This window comes from Monodelphis domestica, chromosome 3 (assembly GCF_027887165.1).
Source record: "Monodelphis domestica isolate mMonDom1 chromosome 3, mMonDom1.pri, whole genome shotgun sequence".
NCBI classification, from domain to species: domain Eukaryota; kingdom Metazoa; phylum Chordata; class Mammalia; order Didelphimorphia; family Didelphidae; genus Monodelphis; species Monodelphis domestica.
This window is the reverse complement of record NC_077229.1, coordinates 501678832-501685695: the sequence shown is the minus strand read 5'-3', so window position 1 is coordinate 501685695 and position 6864 is coordinate 501678832.

Below are 6864 nucleotides of genomic sequence, written 5' to 3'. Positions count from 1 at the left end.
GTGTATTGTGTCTAAAATCTATTCTGCTCTTCCACTCTTCTATTTCTTAGCCAATACCGAATCACTTTTATGATTACTGGTTTGTAATGCCATTTGAGATCTGATACTGATAAACAATTATTTCATTGATTCCCTTGATATTCTTGACCTTCTGTTCTTCCAGATGAATTTTATTATTCTTTTTCCTAACTCTCTAAAATAATTTTGGTAATTTGATTGGCATGACACTGGATAAGTAAATTAATTTAGGTAGAATTGTCATTTTTATTATATTGGCTTGGCCTACCCAGGGACAGTTAATATTTCTATAATAGTTTAGTTCTGACCTTATTTTATAAAAAATATTTTATAAATCTGTTAATATTGTTCTTGGGTTTATTTTGACAGGTAGATTCACAATTATTTTATATTGTCTGTAGTTATTTTAAATAGAATTTCTTTTTCTATGCCTTCCTGCTAGATTTTGTTGGCAATATATAGAAATGCTGATATTTACGTGAGTCTATTTTATATTTTGCAACATTGCTGCAGTTGTTTTAACTAGTTTTGGGGTTGATTATCTTGAATTCCCTTACTAGATCCTCATATCATCTACAAAAAGTGACAGTTTTGTTCCCTCATTTCCTAGTTTGAGTCCTTCAATTTCTTTTTTCTTCTCTTATTGTGATAGCTAGCATTTTTAGGGCATAATTGAATAATAGTGGTGATGAGTATTTTTTCTTCACCCCTGATATTAATGAAAAGGTTTTTATCTAATCTCCATTACAGATAATACTTGCTGATGGTTTTAGATAGATACTATTTTTTATTTTAAGGAGAGTGCCATTTATTTCTATGCCTTCTAATGTGTTTAATAGGAATGAGTGATGCATTTTGCCAAAACCTCTTTCTGTATCGATTACCATATGATTTTTGTTATTTTTATTACTGATATGTTATTTTTCTGATAGTCTCTCTAATGTGGAGAACCAGCCCCTGTGTTTCAGGTAAAAATCCCACCTGGTTCTAGGGTATAATTTTTGTGATATATTGCTATAGTCATCTGCTATAATTTATTTTAAAATGTTGGCACCAATATTCATTAGAGAAATTGGTATATAGTTTTCTTTCTCTGTTTTTGCTCTTCCTACTTTAGGTATCAATACCATATTTTGTTGTAAAAGGAATATGGTAGGACTCCTTTTTTGCTTATTTTTCCAAGTAGTTTATGTCATATTAAAATTAATTGCTCCTTAAATGTTTGGTAGAATTTATTTGTGAATCCATCTGATTCTGGAGGTTTTCATAGGGTGATAAGAAATGACTTAAATTTATTTTTCTAAGATAGGGTTACTTCAGTATTCTATTTCCTCTTCTGTTAATCTGAGCAATTTATATTTTTGTAAATATTCATCCATTTCACTTAGATTTTTAGATTTATTGGCTATTATTAGTCAAAATAGTTCCTAGTAATTGCTTTAATTTCACCTTAATTGGTGGTAAATTCATCCTTTTCATTTTTGATACTAGTAATCTGCTTTTCTTCTCTCTTTAAAAAAAACGAAATTAACCAATGATTTATCTATTTAATTGTTTTTTTCTTCATAAAACCAGTTCCTTTTTTCCCCCCATGATTTCCCTGGGCACATTTTATTTACTGTTTCTCTCTATAGAATGTAAGTTCCTTAAGAGAAAAAAAAACAAAAACTATTTCATTTTTGCCTTTTGTGCCCAGCTCTTGATTATCAATCCATGAGTATTTATTTTTTTTCCACTTTAAACATTATTTTATTTGGTCATTTCCAAACATTATTCATTGGAAACAAAGATCATTTTCTTTTCCTCCCGCCACCCCCTTCCCACCACCTCTCCCATAACCGACACACGATTCCACTGGGTGTCACATGTGTTCTTGGTTCAAACCCATTTCCCTGTTGTTGGTATTTGCATTAGAGTGTTCATTTAGAGTCTCTCCTCAGTCATATCCCCTTCCCGCCTGTAGTCAAGCAGTTGCTTTTCCTCGGTGTTTTTACTCCTACAGTTTATCCTCTGCTTATGGATAGTGTTTTTTAGATCCCTGCAGATTGTTCAGGGAAATTGCATTGACACTAATGGAGAAGTCCATTACATTCAGTTGTACCACAGTGTATTAGTCTCTGTGTACAATGTTCTCCTGGTTCTGCTCCTCTCGCTCTGCATCACTTCTTGGAGGTTGTTCCAGTCTCCATGGAATTCCTCCACTTTATTATTCCTTTTAGCACAATAGTATTCCACCACCAACAGATACCACAATTTGTTCAGCCATTCCCCAATTGAAGGGCATCCCCTCATTTTCCAGTTTTTGGCCACCACAAAGAATGCAGCTATGAATATTCTTGAACAAGTCTTTTTACTTATTGTCTCTTTGGGTTATAAGCCCAGCAGTGCTATGGCTGGATCAAAGGGCCAACAGACTTTTATCACCTTTGGGCATAGTTCCAAATTGCTCTCCAGAATGGTTGGATCAAGTCACAACTCCACCAGCAATGAATTAATGTCCGACTCTGCCACATCCCCTCCAGCATTCATTACTTTCCATAACTGTCATGTTAGCCAATCTGCTAGGTGTGAGGTGATACCTCAGAGTTGTTTTGATTTGCATCTCTCTGATTATAAGAGATGTAGAGCACTTTTTCATGTGCTTATTAATAGTTTTGATTTCTTTGGCTGAGAACTGCCTGTTCATGTCCCTTGCCCATTTGTCAATTGGAGAATGGCTTGATTTTTTGAACAATTGATTTAGCTCTTTGTAAATTTGAGTAATTAAACCTTTGTCAGAGATTTTTATGAAGATTGTTTCCCAATTTGTTGCTACCCTTCTGATTTTGGTTACATTGGTTTTGTTTGTACAAAACCTTTTTAATTTGATGTATTCCAGATTATTTATTTTGCATTTTGTGACTCTTTCTAAGTCTTGCTTGGTTTTGATATCTTTCCCTTCCCAAAGGTCTGACATGTATACTATTCTGTGTTTGCCTAATTTTCTTATAGTTTCCTTCTTTATGTTCAAGTCATTCACCCATTTTGAATTTATCTTGGTGTAGGGTGTGAGGTGTTGATCTAAACCTAATCTTTCCCACACTGTCCTCCAATTTTCCCAGCAGTTTTTATGAAATAGTGGATTTTTGTCCCCAAAGCTGGGATCTTTGGGTTTGTCATATACTGTCTTGCTGAGGTCGCTTGCCCCCAGTCTATTCCACTGATCCTCCTTTCTGTCTCTTAGCCAGTACCAAATTGTTTTGATGACCACTGCTTTATAATATAGTATGAGATCTGGGACTGCAAGGCCCCCTTCTTTTGTATTTTTTTCATGATTTTCCTGGATATCCTTGATCCTTTGTTCTTCCAAATGAACTTTGTTATGGCTTTTTCTAGAGCAGTAAAAATTTTTTTTGGAAGTTCCATGGGTATGGCACTAAACAGATAGATGAGTATGGGTAGGATGGTCATTTACCAGTTCCTTTTTTAATCCATTAGTTCAATAGTTTTTAGTTTTAATTTTATTAATTTTCCCCTTGATTTTCAGGATTTCAACTTGGTGCTTAATTGGTTATTTTCTATTTGTCCTTTTTCTATTGTTTCTTTTAAGTTGCATATCCAACTCATTAATCTAATGTTTCTCTATTTTTATTGATTCAAGCATATAGAGATATAACATCTCCCCTTAGTGAATGAATCCCATAAATTTTTGTCAGTCTCTTTAGTGAAATTACTGTTGTTTTTATGATTTGTTCTTCAACCAACTCATTCTTTAGGATTAGATTATTTAATTTCCAATTAATTTTTGTACTGTTTCTATAGCCCTTTATTAAATATAATTGTTATTGCATTATGGTCTTAAAAGGATGTATTTAATTGTTTATGATTTATTGCCTTTGGTTGTGAGGTTTTTATGCCATAACATGCCATTAATTTTTGTAAAGATGACTTGTACAGGTGAGAAAAATGTATATTCCTTTATATTCCCATTCAGTTTTCTCTAGAGGTCTATTATATCTAACTTCACTAAATTTGTATTCATCTCCTCAACTTCTTTCTTGTTTCTTTTATGGTTAGATTTACTAGTTCTGATGGGAAAGATGAGGTCCCACACCAGTATTGTTTTACTGTCTATTTTTTCTGGTATCTCACTTAACTTTTTCTTTAAGACTTTGGACAATATGCTACTTGGCATAAATGTTTAGCATTTATATTACTTCGCCGTCTATGGTACCTTTAACAAAATGTAGTTTTCCTTCATATGTCTTTTAATTAGGTCTATTTTTAGTTTTGATTTTTCTGAGATCATGATTTCTTCTCCTGTTTTTTTTTTTTGTTTTGTTTTGTTTTTTAAACTCAGCTGAATCACAATAGATTCTGCTCTGGCCCTTCATTTTTATTTAGCATGTGTCTGTGTGTTTTTTCAAAACAATGTATTTTTGGATTCTATTTTTTAGAAATCTATTCTATCTACTTCCATTTCATGAGTGATTTCATCCCATTCACACCCAGTTATGATTATTAACTGTGTATTTCATTCAAACCTATTTCCCCCTGTTTATCCTACTTTCTCTTTTTACTCGTTTAACTCGTCTATTTTGTTTTTGACCACTACATCTCTTAATACAGTTTCCCTTAGGTCAACCCCCCTCCACTTCTCTCATTTTCTTACCCTCCTGCTTTTCTATATGGTAAGATAGATTTGTATATCAATTGAGTATATATGCTACTCTCTCATTGAGCCAATTCTATTGAGAGTAAGATTGAAGCATTGCCTACCATCTCTCCCACCCCCATTTTGCTCTCTATTATAAAAACTTTTGTGCTCCTTTTATGAGATAATTTGCTCCATTCATCCTTTCTCTTCCCCCTTCTTCTAGTTCATTTCTCTTTCTCACCTCTTACTTTTATTTTTTAAGTCATCCCATCATGCTCATTTCACTGCCCTCTATGTATATTCCTTCCAACTGGCCGAGTAATGATAAAATTCTTAGGATGTACAATTATCATCTTTCCATATAGAAGGTCTCATTCTTTATCTGCATCTTTCTGGAGTGTGGCTATACTCCCTGCCAAATGCAGTGTCTCCTTTTTTATCTAGTAATTCTGATTCAAAGTTGGATGGTTGATGTTGGTGGGAGGGGAAGAGGGATGTTCCCTTTCTCTTCTGTCTCTTCCCAATTCCTTCTCGTCGTGACTTGCAAAGACACCAGGTCTTGAATAGCTGGATGGGGAATCTCCTTTTCAGCATGGTTCTGTGTAGGTCATGACAAATAAGGTGTGAGGAGGGACTCCCGTCTTTTCTCCCTTGTAGAAGAATCAAGGAGTACTTTAGAGAGCAAATAATGGAAGAAAGTTTTGGCTCCAGTTTTGCCTGATAGCAAGGGAATGAAATCTGTAAGATGTCCTTAGTTTCAATGATACTAGGGACATCTGGGTGAGAGGATATTGAATAGGAAGGGTTTTTAGAATGATATTTACCCTTCTTGAAAAGTTACTCTCAAACGTAATAAAAATTTGATTGTAATCAGAAAAAAAGATAAGATAAATCATAATAATTTTGAGAAGAGAAGCACTGGCCATATTTCTTGATGAGGACAGGTAGAAAGATATTGCCAGCTCGTTTATTGAACTGAGTTTAAACATGTTCAGTTTGTTAAAAATTAGCTGAAGGGTAAAAAAAGATTAGATGAAGCCTGAGATTAAAATATGAGTACCAGGTATAAAAAACACAATAAAAAATAGGATTATTGGTCCCCAGAATGGGAGAAAAGGAGAAATAAACAAATGATTATTCATATGTAACAAATCTTTGAGCAATTCAAGTGCATCACATTATTATGACCAAGAAATGAGTAGGTAGCACTATACTTAGCTTTCAGATCAGTCAATTAGCTTTCTACATAAAGAAAAGTCAGAATGCTTTTCCGTATTAGTTTTATTTCCTTCCCTTCTTAAGTATTTCTTTGGGGAAAACAATAGCTTTTGAATAATGTCAGCTATTAACATACTCCAGATTATAAATGTCTTTTTTCTTTTTTTATTATGTGTACCTTAGACAATTTATTGGTGGGGTACAAACAGAAAGTCCTTTTGCACTAGTTAGAGAAAGAAGGTGAACACAAATAGTGTTTATTGGTTAACCAGTTTGGTATTTAAAAACATAATTTTTTCTCACAGTTTGAAAAGATTAGGTTTTGTAGTTGTTTAATCATGTATGACCCTTTGTGATTCCATTTGGGGTTTTCTTGGGAAAGATATTGGAATAACTTGCCATTTCTTTCTCTAGCTCATTTTACAGATGAGGAAACAGAGGCAAACAGGATTAAATGACTTGCCCAGGGTCACAGAGCTAGTCAATGTTTGAGGCCATATTTGAACTCAAGTTTATCTAGTCCTGGAGCTCTAACCACTGTGTCACCTAAAGTAGGGAAATTACTTTAATAAACAGGTTTAATAAGCTGTGTCCTCTCTCTTCTGTTTAAAAGAATTTGGCATCCAGATAGTGTGAATAAGGAATGAGACACAAGAGACCTCACTATTCCAAAAAGAAAGAGAAAATCCAATGCCACAGCATTAGAACAGAATTTTGCAAAGTCAGTGGGAAAAAAGCAAATTAAATAATAAATTCTTTGTTGTTTCTAAAATTAATATAATAGAAATCAAAGTAGTCTGAATGTAGAAAATTTACAAAGAATAACCAAATTAATTGCATTAGGAAATAATTAATCACTTTTCCTTATTAGAAAGTGGAATATGATTGAGCAGAATGTGATTTCTTGAAAGTCAAAGGAAACATGAATGTGTAAGGATGAGGAAACCAGGAAGAGAGACCTAACCAATTGCTGACATCAGAGGAACACTATT